Genomic DNA, 20,026 nt, shown 5'->3' with positions numbered 1-20,026 from the left:
TGCCTCCTTGATATTATGACTCTATTATTGTAGCTCAAGATTGCTTTGGCCTTTTTGATGTCTGTGTTATTCTCTTGTCTGACAGTGAGCTCACAGTTGATGGAAACCCCCAGAGCTCACAGTTGATGGAAACCTCCAATCCTGTTTACATACGTGATTGTTAAGGCACGATAAACGTGGTATTTCTTTGCTTCAATATTGGCTTTCAAGGGACGACATTGGGCAAATATGCGTTAAAGATGTATCAGGGAAGAGTGAAAATATAGGTGCACGAGCCGGGGTTGTGGTGGGTGAGTCCTCAACATGCACACGCTCCCTTGTATCTTCAGTGCAACCACATTATGTGAGGGCTCATTGGAAGAGGATGCATGCTCAAAGTACAGTTCAACATTTGGTTACCTGAGGATTTTGATGTTTTACAGAACTCTTAAATTTGGCAGATTTCAGTATTTCAAGCCAGACCGTCTTTTAAATTGGTTCTGATTCATTAAACCACACTTTAGAGAACACTTATTTAACCGATAACACTTATGGTATTGAAGTTTATGAAGTAACAAATGGCATGTGCTATTGACTTAATGCTGGAATCAAGATGAACCATTGCTATTTGATTAAGATAACAGCTGTTACGGAAGTGCTATATCCTAACGCAAAGAACACTGTTATTATACAGTAGGATAAAACAGTTACTGCAAAGCACCCCAATTTAGGAAATAAAGGTTACTTGAGAGCATGAAATTATTTGAAGTTAATTTTGCACTCTGCTCTTGAAGCTGATTAGTATAAAATGTAATGAAATGCAGTTTTTGCCAAACAGCTGAGCCGGGAGGGTACCCCAGAAACCTGCAATTAGCCCTGATTGGTACTGAGCCTTTTGTGTGTCAGAGAAGATCTGAGTGCACAGTGCTAGTTAACAAGGTGACCCCTACCAAAGCTGGTTACTCTGGCCTCTGGGAAGTGGACTGACATCAGGCTGTTATTTTTGCGACTGTCTTTTAGAGGCCATGGGGGGGTACAACAGTCAATTCCAACATCCCTGGGACAGGAAGAACGTGATGCGGGAGGTCTTGAAGCCCTTGTCTGTGTGTGTGTCTGTGTGTGGGAAGGGTTGTTTCTGGTCCCCTGTGTACCGTTCAGGTCCTGCCCCTACCCCCAATCTCTGGCCAATGGTAATACAGTCCTAATGATGAACATCAGCCAACAGCCACACCACTAGGGTGTCAAGAAAGTAGTCCTTCCCCAAGGTCTTAGGAGGGGGATCTTTCTTGTCCAGAGGTGATGTGTGGCTTCTGACCCAGCCACCTGGCACCTTGAGCTGCTGTAAAAACGTGTGTGTGTGTGTGTGTGTGTGTGTGTGTGAGAATTAACAGAACTGTCCCCGAAGGAGTGGCCGCTGGCCTGTGGTGGTAAAAGTGGTTGGAACTGAGCCTGATGAGGAGGGAGAGGTGTCCTTCCCCCAACATGGAGAAACTGTTTGAGAGCCATGGTGAGACCTGGCTTGTTGGCCTGTGCGGGGCAGGATCGGTGCGGAAGAATCGGGCCAGTGGCTGTGTCACGTGGCTGCATGGGCAACCACGGCCGTGAGCCAGGACCTCCTGGGCTTCTGACTTTCTTTGTAGCGGGTGGAGTGTGCCCGTGTGGGGACTGACGTTTGGGGAAGGGAAGGTCCCAAACTGAAGGAAGGAAAGCATTCTTACGGGTGCAGTTTGGAAACAGGGAGTTATTAACTTGACTTTTAAAAGGTGTGTGAGCTCATTATGTAGTCTGAGCCGGTGGAGGGGGCCGTATTAGTCACACACCCGTGAAATTAAGTATGGGTTAGACGCTTGTGTCCTTGAAGACATCAGGCAGGCGTAAAGAGGATTTCAGCCTACTCTGGGCCTTCATTTTCTCTCTTCTGATTTTCACGGGTGCTCGTGTTGGATGGAGCAATTTCTTACATCGTGTTACGTCTGTGAAATGGGGAACAATACAAGAAGATCGGACTAAGAGCCTATAGGGAGCGGTGGTCATAGCTGGTATGCAGGACACATGTGTTTTAGGATAAACAGGTATGAAACAGCTTCCACTTTCTCTTAAAATTCAGTCGTCCAGTGGTCAGCGCCACCCTGTTCTTTATCTAGATCCCAGATGTTCCTCCGACAATAGGTCTTCCTCTCCTCGGCATCTCCTCACTCTGAGGGAGCACACTCACTACCTGGGCCTGCTGCTTCCTGGGGCTGCTTCCTGTCCTGCTCTGTGACCAAGAGCCGTCCACCTGACACCCACATGGCCTCCTTGTTTGAAGGGGACGGGGGTGGCTTCCAGTGTCTCCTGGTGCAGAATGGAAGGTCCGTTTGCCTTGTCCTTCGAAGTCAGCTCCATTCAGCCCACTGAAGGCCCACGGTGAAACATTTCTGAGCTCCCAGCACAAAGGTGGGGTTCTCTGCGTTGCAAGGGGCAGACGCCCCTCTCTCGGTGGCAAAGAGGACATAGAAAGGAAAGTGCCGGAGGGTCAGGGTCTCTGCTGACTCCTCTCCGTGTGCTCTCTGCTGCCGTCTGTGTTGCCTTGGCTCTTGGTGGGTTCCCCCGGCCTGGCCCCCGTTGTCACGCAGTGGCAGCATTCAGGCGAAATTCCAGTGGGAAGGAAGGGTCTCCTCCGATGGTTCCAAAATTGGGGTACTGGGATTTTCTGTGATTGGGTGATCTTGGGTCACGTGCCCAGGCCTAAACCAGTTGCTGTGGCCACCAGATAGGCGGTGTGGATTTGCCAGGCCTGGGTCACGTGCTTACCCTGAACTGTGGCATACAAGGGAGGGAGGGTCAGTCCCAGCCAAGCTACACAGACTGAGAACAAGGAGCTGGCCTCCAGAGAAAACCGAGGTGCCATTTTTGGAGAATGCATAATGAGTGTTAGATCTGGAAGTAGCAGTCCTCCGTGGTGCTGAGTATTTGTTAAATTCACTGAATGAATAATGGTGCAAAGGCCGTGGATCACTCAGCGTTCTGCACAGAACCAGAACCACCAGGATCAGGTCACATGATAACGGAGGCCAACAAGTCCTAAGGTCTCCTGTCGGAGCTGGAGACCCAGGAGAGTCAGTGTCAATGCCAGTAAATACCAGTCCGAAGCTGACGGGTTCAAGACCCAGGAAGAGCCAGTGTTTCAGTTCGAGGCAGGGGAAAACCAATGTCCCAGCCCAAGGCTGTCAGGCAGGAGAAAATGTCCTCTTACTCGTGGATGGGTAGGCCTTTCTGCTGTCTCAGGCCTTCGCCTGATTAGAGGGGCTCCACCACAGTAGGGTGGGGACTCCGCTTTACTGGGGCTGTGGACTCAAATGTTAATGTCATCCATGAGCACCCTCACAAATATACCCAGAAGAGTCTGACCGAGAGTCAGGGCACACTGTGGCCCAGTCAGTTTGGCACATAAAACTTTGACATCCAGTCCTACCATGTTTTGTTGGAAAATGATTTTTCTTGAGGAGAATCTTTATGTTTGCATGTGATCAGTGGTAACAGCCAACGAGTAACTTGCCTCCAAGAGTTGAGAGATTTGGGCTAATCAGGTACCATGGGCCTCTCTTTGGGTGTGGGCTATGAGAGTTGTAAGATTTATGAGTTGTAAATACCTTCTCTCGCCCACAAGACATCCGTCTGATGGGTTTCTTTCTCCCCCAGTGCCCAAGTTAATTGCATTTTTAATGTTGTATTCTATACCTGTCAAGAGTTAAATAAAGCCAGTAAACTCAGGTTAGTTTCTAACGACATTTATGCCATTTCTAAAGATGAAGATAATTTATTAGGTATGTGTTTTTAAACTAAAGGAGATGCAGGTGTGGCCTGGAAACTTCTGCATCTGAGGGGACTCTGATCCCAGACGTGTGAGGACCCGTGTCCTTACACATCAGTGAGTATTTGTGGCATCTGGGGACTAACACACGTTCCGTGCTGTCGTGTCTCCTGACACCTGCTCTGATGGGTCCCCCAAAGCAGATGGGTAACAAGCAGTGCCCAGGGCTGGTCATGGCCACATGCCGTCATTCACACTTTGTGTTCCCTGTGACTACTGAGGGTCCGGGCACAGCTGCGTCCAGGGGTTTCCAGTCTGGTGGGGGGTGGGGTGTCTGAGCTGCCTCCTCCAGGTGCATGTGTTTGAACAAGTTGGTACAGGAGGGGCAGGGGTTGCAGACCCCCAGGGCGGGCAGGAGGCCCCCATGCCCAGCCCATCTGAGAAGTGAAAGCTTTCACGAAGCCGTCTCCACCTAAGCTGTAGAAGCCGTGGCTTCCCTCTGCTTCCCTCGCCCCCAGTGAGGCAGGCGGCCTCCTCACAGTCCATCTGCCTTGAGCTGCCCGTGTTTGTTTGGTTGTTTGTTTACATTTATTTATTTTTGAGAGACAGAGAGAGACAGAGCACAAGTGGGGGAGGGGCAGAGAGAGAGGGAGACACAGAATCCGAAGCAGGCTCCGGGCTCCGAGCTGCTAGCACAGAGCCTGACGTGGGGCTCGAACTCACAGACTGCGAGATCTTGACCTGAGCCGAAGTCGGACAACTAACCGACTGGGCCACCCAGGAGCCCCTAAAAGGGAGATATTTAGACACGGAGACAGACACAGAGGGGAGGTGACGTGCAGGCAGAGGGTTGGAGCGATGCGTCCACAAGTCAGGGAGCATCACGACTGCCACCACCACCGCGGATAGGAGAGAGGCCCAGAGGAGGTTCTCGGCCTGCCGTTTCTCCCACAGGGAAGTGAGAGCATGCATGAGGACCGGCTTCCCCAGCTGTGTGAACTCTACCCAGCGTAGACCCGCCCTGCCCAGAATACCGAAGGGAACGGCATGGCGGGGTGGTTGGGAGAAGCTGGTGACCCAGCACCCAGTGTTGGAGCTTGCCAAAGGGGTGCCCCTAACTCCTTCAGGGGTTGTCCTGGTGACCAGCTTTGGCACCCTGGCCGCCGGGGCACCTCTCCTGCAGAACCCCCCACGGGCCCGAGGACACGGGGAACAAACACCACAACTGGCTCCGCGTTCCGTGTGCCTCACCGAACCCTCTCGCCCCGTGGCTGGCTCCCCGTGTCATCCCGAGGACGACAGGAGCAGGCATTGGCAGACAGCTCGTGGGCACACACAGAAAGCCAGCCCGGGGCTGCAGGATTGGGAGAAGGTTCACAAGCTTGAGCGTTTGAGGACACCGCACTGGGGAAACAAACAGGAGGCTCTCCACTCTGGGCCTGGCCTTTTGGGAAAGAGAGAAGGTCTACAATCTTACAGACTCCCCCACCCCACCCCCCCAAGACGGAATAAAGCATGTGGAGGGGAAAGTCTGAGAAAGCCTCAGCATCTACAGCCGGGTCGACCCAGCATCCTGTCTCTACCCCCTGCACACCTGTATTTTAGCCACTGGGACTCTTTCAGGGTTTTGTGTGTGTGCCTTGCACTTCCCCACCTACATTCGTGCAGTTCATCCTTCTGGAACGTTCTCCTCTCTCCTTGAAGTCTATTTCGAGCATTGCTCCTGTTGTGAGGCCTCCAGAGAACTCGGTGTGGGCTCTCCCCTCATCGTAGGGGCTGCTCAGGGTCATACAGTTCAGATCAGACACTGCTGTGGGGAGACCCGGACCGAAGGGTGTGCATGGTGTTCCCGGTGTGGTGTTGGCCACATACCAGCGCCTTCTGGGATGAGGGCCATTTTACAGACTCACCGCCAGGAAGCCACCCTGCCTGGAAGAACGTAGCTATCAGCGATCCTGTGGGTGGAGAACACTCAGGTATGTCAGCCTTGTTCTGAGAGGGAAGGACAAGGACGGAGTAAGGTTCCGAGGACTGAGGGAGAATCCTGATGCCTGCTCCCTGAGCTCCCTACAGCCTGTGAGCAGCTGTGAAGCTGCCTTGTGGGACCCGTCATGGTCCTCTTAGCGCGGAGAGCACGTGGCTCTGGTTCCTCTGCTGGACCTTGAAGCTCTTGCTGCCTGTCCTGGGTTGAAGAGTGTCCTCAACCCCCCAAAATTCCTGTCCATCCAGAACCTCAAGAATGTGACTTATTTGGAAATAGGGTTGTTGCAGGTGTGATTAGTTAAGATAAAGTTATACTGGATTAGGGTATGGCCTCGGGTGTGCCCTAAGCCGTGGTTGGCACCCTTAGTAGAAGATTCGAGGACACAGAGGACAGCAGCGTGTGATGACAGATTGCCGGCAGCCCCCGCCAGCTGGAGGAGGGGCACAGCTCAGGGGCTCTGTCGGCGCCTCCAGGAGAACCGGCCCAGACACACGCTGATTTTGGACTTCTGGTCTCCAGAACTTTGAGAGAATGTATTTCTGTTGTGTTAAGCCCATGAGTCCATGGGAGGTTGTCATGGCAGCCTCAGGAAGCTCGTGCACTGTGGGACTCGTCTTGTGGCACAAGTAGCTGAGCGTCCTGTATCCTCCTCGCCCGTCTCTACGGCACCCCCACCCCGTGTTGCTCCTCTCGAATCCCCACACACCCTACCCTTTCCAGCACATCAGTGTGTCAGCCTATATGCCCTGGAAGGACTGATTGCAACCTGCAATTTGAAGTTCTTTAACCAGCAAAATGTTTGTGTTTGTATGCTTTTTTATTTTTAATAACTGTTTGGCACATAGCGTGCTTCCTAATGCTTTCAATTACCATGTATAATTATTTAGATATAAATTTTAGAAATGTCAAGTGACTGGTTTCTTGGCAGAGGTAGCTTGAAAGCTATAAACCTGCTGCGTCTGATACTCTGTTCCCGTCACACCGAGCCTTGCAGACCAGGGTGGGCACACTCCAGGGTAGGCTGAGGGGCGGGTGATGGGGTCACAGGACCAACATCTGTGCTCTGTTTTACTGAGGAGCAGTAATTTAAATCATGTTTACATTAAACCCCCTCCCAGTCACTGAGCATATTATGGTGAGGATGCAGAATTCCCCTGGATTTTCATTCTGTTCAAGCCTTGCATCAGTAATCTCTGGGGATGTATTTTAGGGGAACAATTTAAGAAATATGTCCTTTCTATCCCTATGTTTACAGCAGCATTATTTACAATAGCCAAACTATGGAAACAGCCCAAGTGTCCATCGATACATGAATGGATAAAGAAGACACACACACACACACAGTGGAATATTACTCAGCCACGAAAAGGATGAGATCTTGCCATTTGCAACACCATGGATGGATGTAGAGGGTATTATGTTGAGTGAAGTAAGTCAGTCAGAGAAAGACATACCATATGATTTCACTCATAGGTGGGTGAAAATTTCACTCGTTTAGGAAAATTTTCACTCATTTAAGAAAAAAACAAATAAGCAAAGGGAAAGAGAGAGAGAGAGAGAACAAACTAATGGTTATCAGAGGGCAGGTGGGTGGGATGGAGATTAAAGAGTACACTTACCATGTTGAAAAAAATTGAAGAAAAAAAAAGATCTTCTGTCTGAGATGGGGCCATCTGTTCATTTGCTGACCTTGGGCACCTTCCGTGTTCTGGGTGGTACAGGAGCTGAGGACAGAGGGTGACTAGTTGTGTCTCTGGCCCTCGGGGAGCTTCCATTGTCTGGGAGAAGTTCCTGCCTAGCTGGGTGGTTGTTGGGGAGATAACGTCTTTCTGCCATTAATGGAAATGATTAGGAAGTAATTTCTTAACTCAGTACAGCCTCCCTTTTCTTTTTTATAAAAATGTTTTTTATTTATTTTTGAGAGAGAGACAGAGAGAGAGAGAGACAGAGAGAGAGAGAGAGAGATTGCACAAGCGGGGGAGGGGCAGAAAGAAAGAGGAATGGAGGATCCGAAGCAGGCTCAGCACTGACAGCAGTGAGCCCGATGTGGGGCTCAAACCCACGAACTGTGAGATCATGACCTGGGCTGAAGTTGGACAGTTAACCGACTGAGCAAACCAGGTACCCCCCTTCCTCTGTTTTTTGGATACTATTTTGAAAATGAATGATGTATCAGACAAGTAGGATGCGATAAAACAATTAAAATCCTTCCATTTGAGAAGTCAAGGGAATGTTGATCTTTCATAGTCACAGATCTTGTTCCAAATGTCCTTTTGCTTTTTGTGCAAAGTAAGTGGATGATTCATTTTCAGAGATACCAAATAAAATCTGTGCTGTCTGCTTAACAATAGATTTACAACCTACTGGAAATATGTACGAATGCATGCAATGAGTATGTGCCAAAGATCTGAAATCTAAGTCACCTCAGGTAATGTACATTTGTTCCAGTCAGACTACTTTTTGCCTTACCTGGGCACAGGCGACTTCTGGAGAAGGCTGTAACCTTTGTAGCACTCAGCCAATGAGGAACCAGGGGAGGGACTTACCTCTGTAGCACTCAGCCAATGAGGAACCAGGGGAGGGACTTGCATACTAGGGGATAAATTGTCTGCTGTAACTGCTCCAAGTGTTCCTGTCCATCAGACACCTGCTTTTGCAAGAACGTTGATTAATGCCTTGCTTCACTGTCCTCTGAGTCTCTGCGTCCCTCCTTTGATTGGGTCAGTGGATTTATTTCTCATGTTTTTATTTTTATTTTTAAATTTAATTTTATTAAATAAGTGGCCCGCACTTGCTAGGGATTTCCTTTCCACTCAGAGGAGGTGCCTGGACCAGAGGCTTGGAGGCCAGTGAGCTGTCGTGGTCCTGCCGCCAGCTGTGGGGTCACCCCACGGAGCCTTCAGCCTCCACTCCAGAAGGGGCTGTGGACGAGCCTCTGAGGCCCTGTGCTCAGGTGTTGGCAGAGGCTCCTACTGGGTACAGGGCTCATGGCTGTTCTTTCAAGACCTTAGCCAGAATAAGGATGAAAGGCTTCCTGGAAATGCCTCATTATTTGCCTTTGTCCCTGGAAGGCTGCCTCTGGGGAAGGGGTGGTGGCTCTGTGTCCACGTTTGGGGTCCTATCTGCAGGCAGTAGATGAGGTCCAGGCCTGTGGGCTCAAGCTTGGCTCCTCACCCCTTTGGGGGACCCTCTTAGCGTGTTTGGGACCTTGGCCTAACACTGCCTCTGGGGGTCCCTTTGGCAGACATGTCCAGGAGTAAATGTTATTCCCTGAGATCCAAATCTCAAGCCAACATGGTTTCTCCTAAACTCCAACTTTTTTTTTTTTGAAGAGTCATCCTTGAAAGATAGCTTTGTAAACCAAGGATCACCTTCTAAGATCTTTTAAGCTGCATAGAATGTAGTAGATCCTCGTGGGGGGGGCTCAGAGAATTATAGTATCTGTCTCACCGGGGCATCCTGGGACAGTGATGCTTCCCAGTGGCCCAGTCCAAGAGGGCTTTGGTTGGCTTTGCTTTTCTCGTGGAATTCATGGAACAGTGAGGAGGATGTAGGAGAGGGTTTATCTACTATGTATGGGAGTTTCTCCACTGGGGAAAGTCCTGCTGAGCCAGGACTTTGTCTGCAGTTTCCCACAGAGTCCGTGATTCGGGCCACGGGTGTGGTTGATGTTCAGCACCTCTCATGAACGAATGAGCGAGTGAGTGGATGAAATCCGCTACCGTTAAATTTGGCCACTAGAGGAATATGGCTGTCCCCGTTAAGGGGATACCATATATCTTTTTTTGCCTGTGTTTTTCTGTGAGTTAAACATTCTTTAGTAAGTGATAATCATCTGTGAAACAAAAATTGACCGGTTGACCAATTGTCTCATATTTTCCATCTGTTTACTTGCTTTCGTAGATTGTGCGAAGTTTCAGAACTGGTGAGTTGACACGGTCCTGCTTGAATTGAGTTGAATTTAATTCTTGCCATAATGATGTATTCACGTGGGAGGCCCGCTCAGCTCCAGGGCTGATGATCTGTACAGATGGAAGGAGGAGAGACAGGGGGGAAGAAGGTCTTGGTGCCAGTCAGACCCTGGCTGTGCCTTGGAGGAGGACGGCCGTGGTGGGCAGCAGCGAGCCGTACATGGTAAGAAGTGCGTGGACGCAGCACCCCCGAGTTCCCAGAGGGAGAGAACTGATCTGGGGAGATGGTCCCAGGGGAACCGGGGGGTACTTCACAGAGGTGGCATTTGGACTGATGCTGGGGGAATGGGTGCATTCAGATCAGGTAGCAGGTGAGGGGGAGGAGGGAAAAAAGCGGGCTGGGTGACCGGGAATAGCACGGGTCTTCGTTCTGTTGGAATTCCTGCTCCGCTGAGTAGTCTGGGAACAGACAGTGTCAGGCCTTGAAGGTCAGGCAAGGGGTCCTCATCCTAGGGAAAGGGGAGCATTTCATGGGGTGGAGTAGGACGAGAGGTGGCCACAGCCCACCCTTGGGAGGCGTCACCTGGAAGCCTGGTCCAGAGTCGAAGTGGAGCCATAGGGAGCAGGGAGGTCAGGCGAGGTCCCCAGGGAGGGAGGGAGACAGGGTGGTGGCATTTAGGGTGGGGAGGCGGGAACAGGTGCTGGAGAAGTAGGGAGTGCCAGTCATCTGCAGACAATAGAGAGAAACCATGGCTCCCTTCCAAAACGCTCCTATGACTCCACACTAAGTTTGGGGCCTCAGACAAAATTTTATCTCAGTGCATCAGGGCATGATACACTGGCCACAAAATGTGACTATTACTCAAGGTTCAAGTTAGACTTTATTTTTAAAAAAAATTGAAGTCTATTTATTTATTTTGAAAGAGGGACAGAGAGAGCAGGGGAGGGGCAGAAAGAGAGGGGGAAAGAGAGTCCCAAGGAGTCCGATGTCAGGCTTGAACTCATGAACCGTGAGATCATGACCTGAGCCAAAACCAAAAGTCAGACGCGTAACTGACTGAGCCACCCTGGTGCCCCTCAACGCAGTACTTTCAATGTTAGCAGCACAAGCTGGTCTTGCCTCTGAATGTTGGTGCAGATTCAGGGTAGAATCTGCTGAACTGTAATAACCCGCCTTGCGTGGTGCTTTCTCTCACCAAACCATGGTCTGCAAGGCAGGGACCCCTGTCCTGGTCGTCCCTTGTTCCCGGCACCCGCAGAGCCTCTGTCACCATAGCGCTTGGTGCTCATCAGATGTTGGTGAGTACAAGCCATGAGACACATTGCATGTGAGATCTGCTCCAAATTAAGTTCAAGGACAAAAATTTGGAATTGTTGTATCGACTCTGCTTTGTATCTTTTGTATTTTGTTCACAGTATTGAACAAAGTTGTGTCCTACTTCAGTAAAAATAGAAGTTTTTCAGGGTATTGATTTTCTGGAAATCTGGTTCTGTCATTTTATGAAACGAATGAGATCACTCTCCTATCCTCCCAGATGTGACGTGTTACAGCCTTAGTGCTGATGGCCGTAATCAGGGGTGAAAGTGGCCCAGTAATCTATGGCTTTACGACCAGTTTGTGAATAGCTGCTATAATACTGTGGAAAGGTGTTCCAGCCAGAGTGGAAGGTGAATCAGACCACGGAAGGGAGGATGTTAGCTGGAGGGAAGGATAAGAAGGCACAGGTGTTCCTACTCAGGCCTGAAGCCCTCCTGCACTGGTGGCCTCTCTGGAAACACGCACAGGGCAGCAGGGCATCGAGAGATCCCAGGGGGACAGAATGCGTATGGGGCACCCTCGGAGCAGGGCCTCTGCTGAGCTCCGGGTAGGTGATCCCAGCACCCAGGGCCCGGGTGCCTGGGGGATTCAGAGGAAAATCGACGTGAGCTGGTCAGGAAGGTGAACATAATGCTTGACTCGGGTTCGAAAGGCTGCGTCAGCAAAGCCGCGTGGCAGTGCAGGTGACAGAGGATGTGGAACGAATGAACTACGTCAAACATTTGAGCAAGTTTTCTGCTTTGATCTGGAAGTTGAGTTTCATTTGCCGAGCACACAGTGTCACGAGCTGCCCCGACGGCCTTACCTGCTTTCCTCTCTGTGGATTCTTTGCTTCCAGCACGGCTGGGTCTCCCAGCCGGAGGCTCCAGAACCTTTTTCTATTATGTTGCTGAACCACTCTCCACTCACTCGTGCACGTGTGCTGGTAGAGTCCACACGATATCTGACGGCAGAATAGCCTTCCAATTTTTTCTGTCAGTTTTGATAAACAGGGTCAGGCTGGTCCGGCCAGCCGTTTAACAGACAACACTTCTGGGGCTGAATTCGAATTTCACCTCTGCTACATCAGAAGAGGGCTGCTTGCAGACCAGGACTTCAGCTGCAGAATTCACAGGCTCGTTCCCGATTGGAAGTCTTGATGACACTAGACTCATGAAGCAGAGGCTCTGCCCGGTGTTTGTTCCCTGCATTTATTTGTGAAACAGCAATAGAGGGTCTTAAACGCGACGCAGACGGCACTGACTCTTTCTGTAAACGTGTGTTGTTCTTAGAATCGCACACCCGATTCCCCCCACCTGAGGATGAAACCCCTTCCTCTGAACCAGATGTGGACTCTGATCCTGGTTCACGGTCACCATGCAGAGAGCTAAGCTTGCCAGGCCCTCCCCTGATTCGCCACTGCTCTCCCAGGACCCTCGCTGGCCTTCACTACCCCTCACTGCCCCTTGTGGCCCCTTGTGGCCCCTCACTGCTCCTGGTGGCCCCTTGTGGTCCCTCGTGGCCCCTCACTGCCCCTGGTGGCCCCTTGTGGCCCCTCATGGCCCCTCACTGCCCCTGGTGGCCCCTTGTGGCCCCTCGCTGCCCCTCGCTACCCGTCACTGCCCCTTGTGGCCCCTCACCATCCCTGGTGGCCCCTTGTGGTCCCTCGTGGCCCCTCGTGGCCCCTCACTGCCCCTGGTGGCCCCTTGTGGCCCCTCGTTGCCCCTCGCTACCCCTCACTGCCCCTTGTGGCCCTTGTGGCCCCTCACCGCCCCTGGTGGCCCCTTGTGGTCCCTCGTGGCCCCTGGTGGCCCCTCACTGCCCCTGGTGGCCCCTCACTGCCCCTGGTGGCCCCTTGTGGCCCCTTGTGGCCCCTCATGGCCCCTCATGGCCCCTCACTGCCCCTGGTGGCCCCTTGTAGCCCCTCGTGGCCGCTGGTGGCCTCTGGCAGACCCTGGTGGCCCCTGGCGGCCCCTGGCGGCTGCTTCATCCATCACTGTCAGGCTCCTCTGGATTTTCTCTCTGCCGCTGCGACAGGTGCCCTTTGCCAGCCACTGCTCCAGGGGAGACCCTCTTTGCCTCTCCCCCTTCTTCCTTCCTTTAAATTAAAACTCCAGATCTAGGATAGATATTGGCTGGAACGCACTTGAGCTTCTATTTATGGAGTGGCTTGGTTTTGACTCCAGTGGTGATTTGCTTACCTGTTGCATCGTCATCTGCCCGGTCCTGCATCCTCGGCCAACCCCACCCTCCGCTCCCTCTGAACAGGCAGATATTTCAGTGACCTGCTGCCTTTGAATCTCAAAAGAAAGTAGAAGTCCCAGAGACTTGCTGGATTTTTGCCAAAGACAGTGTCCCGTAGAGGTAAACGTGAGGAAACCTCCCACCGTCTTGCTAGGTGGGTTTTCATGGGACGTAGGGAGACAGAACTGAGAGGTGACTGGGCAAGAATCATCCCGTGAGGACCCACAAAATGTTTCTGAGAGGTAACTCAGGACTCATGCCAGCCACCGTGTTCATAGGGTGCCTCCGGGGTGTCATTAAGCCCGTGAAATTTCCTACATTTTCCCCCAGAACAACCTCCCTCTCATCGTTCAGGAGCCTAAGGGGCCAGATCCAAAGGCGTCAATGATTTCTAGGTTTCTACAGAGAATTTTTCCTCTACCTGAAACCCATCTCCTTTCTCTCCCGTCTGGTTGCCCTCCTGCCCTCCTTGGGAGCCCAGACTCAGGCCACCCCTCCCCCCCCCAACCAGAAGCCCTCCCCCCCTCCCTCCAGGCGGGGGGGCAATTCCCATCACACTTGGAGCCTGTACCCCCACCTGCCCGGGAGGTGAAAAGCCACCTTCACCTCTGGATGCACAGCGTCTGGGTACCTGGTCCTACAGAGTCCTGGCCACAGCCCTGATTGTAGGTGGAGAGAGGCTGATCTGGTGTCTGAACAATGGCTAGAGACTGGGGCATTCTGCTCTTTGGATGCCCTAAAGATTTTGTGTAAATAGTTCCTTTTCTTGTTAATCCCTAGGTGTTAGATGAACAGAGATATGAAGCTCAATACAAATAAAGCCAGAAGCATCTTTCTTAATTAAATTTGAAATGCTAGTAATTATCCACATTATTAAAGCAGATTGAATCTACCTTATTGCCGCTGACGTGACGGGTGTTGGGAAGCTGGTACCTCCTCACTCATGATGGTTTAAACAACAACAACAACAAAATATCCAGCCCAAGAGACAATATCCACTAGCTCCTGAGCGTTCACTGCCCAGAGGTGTTACTTCAAAGGAGGGACGGAGACGTGTTTTACCAGTTGGGCCCACGAATGCCCACTCTCGTGGACACGGGTGTCCTCACCCCAGCTTGCAGGGGTGCGGGGCTGTGGTTTCAGTCGGGGCGGGTGGAGGTGGGCGTCTGCGGGAACATGAGCGGCACCGGTGGGCGCTGCCCGCTGCGCGTGCGGAGGTTTCCTTCTCTTTGCCAGGACACGCGGCTGTCGCCTGGAAGGCCACGTGTCTGGGGGGAGGAGCCACGGCCGGATGCTGTGACCACAGAGGGTCGGGGCCTGTGCGATGCCCCCCCAGCCCCAGTCCTGGTCTCTGTCACCCCGGAGGCAGGCATACATGTGGCAGAGCCTTGTGACTTAGCGCCAAAGCCCGTGGCAGCACTGGGCGTGGATACTTGGAGATGCCGATGTTTGCCCAGTCAAGCCTTTCCAATCTCAAGGGGCACTCGGCAGCTGAGGGCACCCCGGTGGTTCGGGCCCGAAGTGGGGTGATGACCCTATGTGCAGGGGACGGAAGGAACGTGCTTGCTTGTTCTTATTTTCTTGGACCTGAATCCCTGGATCATCCCTTCGTTGCTTTCAGTGTGTGTGTGTGTGTGTGTGTGTGTGTGTGTGTGTGTCCGTGTCCATGTATGTGCGTGTGAATGTGCATGTGTGTGTCTACAGTGATCTGAGGGGCCTGTAAAAACCAATGCAATTCTGGCAAAATACTTGTAAAATCTTTTCGTTGTCAATAAATTTTATGTGTTCTCTGTTTAAAGAGCAGGCACATTCTAGCTTAAATTAGTATATTTGCTATATTCTTGGTCTTTTCAAAAAGTTGATTGATTTTGAGAGCGAGAGAGATAGAGTGAATGGGGAAGGGGCAGAGAGAGAGAGAGAGAGAGAGAGAGAGAGAGAGAGAGAGAGAATCCCAAGCAGGCTCCTTGCTGTCAGTGCTGAGCCCAATGTGGGGCTTGAACTCACATGACCTGAGCTGAAACCCAAGAGTCAGATGCTTGAACAACTGAGCCACCCAGGTGCCCCTATTTTTACTTTTAAGAGTCTTCTCGGGGTTGAGCAATATTTGGGTGAGAGCACCTAATATCTGACAAATCAAAGAAAACTTGAAGCTTATGCAGGTCTTAGGAAGCATATCGATTGAAACAACACTTTCTTTAAACTCAGCGAATTCATTTCGGTGTGTTGTACCAAAATGTGGCTTTTGACAGCTAATGACCAGGTGATTTGGTTCATGGTATTGGACAAGGCCCTCTGAGGACACACGGGTCCTCAAAGGCACAGTCAGTGCTAAGTTAGGAAAAGCACATTGGTGACCCCCCTCCCCCATCTTGCTGCCTGTTTTCCTCGGCCTCTGTCTCTGCGGGGGTCCTGCGGAGCGAGGCACCCCAGAAGGAGATGTGAAGCTTGGTGATAACCTGCACGTTGATCCCCTGGCCGCCTCGTTCCTGCCTCCCTGGCCCGTTTCTCCAGACACACTAGAAGCCGGCTCCTTGCTTGGCCACGTTGGGTAGGAGAGTGGTGGGGAACAAGGCCAGGAAGTCTGGAAGCTTTCTTATCTTTGCTCTTGCTTCAGGCTGGATGGAGGGGAGAAGAGGGTGGGGGAAGCCGTCTCCAGGCCAGAGCAGGAGGTGACCTGAGCTGCAGGGGAGACACTGAGGCTTTGGGAAGGACGGCCTGGCTGTGGCCCCCGGGGAGAAACTGATGGAGTCACGAGGGTGTAGAGAGGGACAGCTCTGGGCACTTCTTACAGGTGATGGAGACAGGCTGGTGTCCCTGGCCTTGCAGAAGACTCCTGTGTTCCACCTAAGACACGGGGACGTAGGAGCCACCAGCCTTGTAGGGGTCTTGATGATGGGGAGACTGGGTCTGTCCGTGATATCCTGGTGCACACACATGCCAGAGCTCTTGCTTTACTGTGTGGTGCGTTGAACTGTGTCCCCCAAACTGCGTTCATGTCCCAAACCCCGGGAGTCAGAATGTGACCTTTTTGGAAATAGGGTCTTTGGGGGTATAATTCATTAAAATGAGGTCATCTGGACTAAGGTGGGTCCTGAACCCAATAACTGGAGTCCTCATGAGAAGAGAAGAGACACACAGAGGACCAGAACACACAGGGAGAAGGGTCCACGTGAAGACAGGCAGGGATTGGGGCGATGCTGCCACAAGGGGTGTCTCGAAGCCACCAGGACCTGGAAGAGGCAGGGATGATCTCCCACTGTAGCCACCAGAGGGGGCCCGGCCCCACAGCCGGCCGGGTGCGGACTCCTGGCCTCCAGGGCTCCCAGAGAATAAGTGTCTGTTGTTGCAAGTCACCCGGGTGGGTTGTGGCCCTTGGCGATGGTCGTCCTGGGAAACTAGACACCTGCCATGCTGGGTGCTGATCGAGCTCCTGGAACACTGGCACCAGGTGCTTGGAGGAAGAGAGAGGCCCCAGAAACCGACCGAGGTGGACGTTCCAAGCAGCCTGATGTGCTGGGAGGAGGCCGCCGGGCCTCAGAAGTATTCCTCGTGCATCGCACATCTGAGTTTGCACGTCTGATCCGAGGTTGGCTGGGTGTTTGTCACCCTTTTTGGTTTCCCTCCTCTTTCAAACTAGCGTTTTGCTTGTTGATTTCCTTTTAAATGCCTCCCCCAAAGTGTCCGGGGCTCTTCTCTGCTGTGTCTGCTCACTGCCCGCTGCTGCCCACCAGGCCCATGACGCTGGGTAAGGAGCCTGCTCCCTGCCTTCCAGAGATGGACACTCGCTCTGCACCACGCACCCATCACCCCTGCAGAGACCCCAAGCTAAATCTGTCACCATCGCAGCTTGGAAAGCAGTGTGTGCCGAGAGGAGGTGGATTTCGAATAAAATCGCTCGTTACCATCCTTCGGAGGTGAGACCTGTTTTCTGCTCCGGGCCCAGAACTCCTTCTCTGGTGTAGGGCCGATGTCGTTGGAAATCCTGCGAGGCCACCGTTATCACTGTAGCTCCCGAGGCAGGCCTGTTTTGTGGAGTCAACGGGCAGGGCGATGGTCTCTGTCTCAACTCGTTGCCTCGAGCCTCTTTGTGAAGCCTTGAGGGACCGTGTTTCGCCCTGAGCACCGGGGGGTTAAGTGGTCCCTGTGGTGGCCTCCCTGGGACCCCGTGGACTGGCCTGCAGGGGCTCCCTCTGGCCTGGCAGAGGCCCTCCACCGATACCCCTGTTTATGCTTCGCCAGCTCAGTCTGGGGCAGGGATGAATTTATCTTGTTCATGCCTCTCTCAGTGACAGTATTGAACGAAGAGACATTCAGGGCATCTTCTGAACTTGTGAATTTTGAGACTAGAATCATAGCTTCACAAAATCACTTGTAGAAACAATTCCGAACTGTAATTTACTTTGCTTAATGAAAAGAAACCAGGAAGCGTGGCCTTGCCGCTCGGCTGGCTATTTTCTCTAGACATGTCACAGCCTGTACACATAGGGAGCCCCCAGGCCTGTAAGCCAAGAGCTTTCACACCCCAGCGGGCTGAAGACGATGTATGGAGAGTAATCCAGGGGGCTCGTGTTGGAATTCCAAAGGCGGGAGACTTGACTTTGCATCTGAGGGGCCCAGCACAGCTGCCGGTGCCTCGTGACTCATCACAACAGGCGCTTCTGATTATCTGTGAGCTGAGTTTGAATTTTCCAACAGAGTCCATCCGCGATCCAGACTCTGCCCTCGAATCATCTGGTTTCTGGAATAACACCTGGAAGACTGCAGGGCCCGAGTCTGTCACTGTGTGGTGTCCGTGACCCTGAGCTGTTCCGGAGTGTGGAACAGAGTGCCTCCTTGGAAGTGTGTGTGACGTCTGACTGAGAGGCGGTGGGAGGAGAGGGGTGCTGAGTCCCAGGTGTCCCGGCTTCCAGGGGTCAAGAGTCTGTGCACCTGTTCAGCTGCGCCTCCCTGAAATCCAGAGTCCCTCCTGAGAATGAAGGCTCTGTATCCCACGGCTCACCCCAACATCGACTTCACTGTCTCACGTTTCCGTCCTGATTTTCCGCTGACATGGTTGTGTAATTGCCTGCAGCCTGGTAATTAATTGTTAGTTCTGGTTGCACATTTGCTCCTCCAAGAGCATGAGGCCCCTGTGTTGGGAAGGTCTCTGAATTGGATTTTCATCTGTTTGGCACTGTTAATTGGGAGAGTAGGAGTGAGGCCATTTTGGATGGAAACATATTACCCTGGCATCCACCAGACCCCATCGAACATCTCTCTTCCGGCCGCCTTGCATATCCACGCCGATGGTGACTTCGGAGAGTGACTTGAGATTCACGCACAGACAAGATTGTGGCCTTGGAGGTTGCTTCTGGCACCGGAGGGATGCCCGTTTATGGCTTTTGCTGTGCTCAGTTTAACCTCAGTTTCTACCCTTTGAGAAACAAAAGAGCAGCACGCCCCGGGAGCCTGTGTTGGCAGAGTTCTCTGCACAGTAGGGTCTGTTTGAAACTTGTTTGAATGTCCCCTCGGCTCCTATGCTCAGGGTGCCTCCCTCTTTTCTGGCTTCCTCCAGCACATTTACTCATGGCCACACGGTTTACTCCTGGTTTCTGGCATGTGTCACTTTGCCTGGTGCCACTTGCTGGGAGGACAGGAATGCCCAGCACCAGCCCTGCCCCCGTGGTAGTCAGAACAGTGGTCCCCCAGACATGCCTGCGTCCTAACCCCTGAAACCACCGAAAATGTCCCCTTATGTGGTGGAAGGGACTTTGCAGAGGTGGTTGAAGGAGATACTCTGAAACGGGGAGATTATCCTCGATTACCTGGGCTAGCCCAGTACGAGGGTGGCAAGGTCAGAGTGGGGAGGGGGGACGCAATGATTGAGCCAAATGTACTTCAGGCTGGAGTGAGGAGGAGGACAGGCTCCCCAGCCTGGAGGGCAGGCGCCTCTAGAAGCTGGCACAGGCAAGGAGACAGATTGTCTCCTGGGGCCTCCCGGAGGGACGCGGTCCAGTGACAGTCCATGCACCTGTTCAGCTGTGCCTCCCCGACATCCAGAGTCCCTCCTGAGAACGAAGCCTTTGCCTCATAACCTGATGGTCCGGCTTTGCATCGGATTTCAGAGTTCTGACCTCCAGGACCAGAAGGTGATAACTGTGTGGGTTTCTTTTAAGCCACTGCGTTTCTGGTAATTTTTTCCAGCAGCAACGGGAATGTGATGCAGAACCTGATGCTTGGCGAGGATCCCGCCGGCGAGGGCGAGTCTTACACGTGAAGGCAGTTTCAGAGCGAGTGCTAATAAACAGTCCTCGCCGTCCCTCACTTGGCTGAAATGAAGACCATTCGTTGCCTTTTGATTCACGAGCTGAATATTCATATGCACGGAGCGGCCGCCTCTCCCGCGGCCTCCCCTCACAATGCAGCACCGTGCGAAACATCTGTGAAACGGCGACCTGAGAGTTTCCATTTGACTTCTTTCATGAAGGTTTCGTGATGTATTTGAAGTAAAAACGGTGAGTGTGTCACCTGTCATCTTTTTCAAAGCTGCCAGAAAGGTAAGAAAAAAGGGGATGCATAGCAGTATTTCGAACTTTTGAAAGCGTCGTTTTCCAGAGCCCTCAAATTCCCGGTGGAAGACGGAACACATACCTTTGACTTAAAAGGATACTTTGTAGCGCTGTGTTTCTTTTGTCCTTTTTATTTTATATCTCAGCATGTCCCTAATTTATGGTCCGCGTGTGGCCTTCATATCAATTAACCAGAGGCCTTCAGGAAGGTTTCAGAGAGAAAGTGAGGGACAGGGAGTCACAGAGGGGTGTCCTGGCCTGGCCAGCAAG

This window comes from Lynx canadensis, chromosome D2 (genome assembly GCF_007474595.2).
Source record: "Lynx canadensis isolate LIC74 chromosome D2, mLynCan4.pri.v2, whole genome shotgun sequence".
NCBI classification, from domain to species: domain Eukaryota; kingdom Metazoa; phylum Chordata; class Mammalia; order Carnivora; family Felidae; genus Lynx; species Lynx canadensis.
This window is presented reverse-complemented; position numbering follows the sequence as displayed.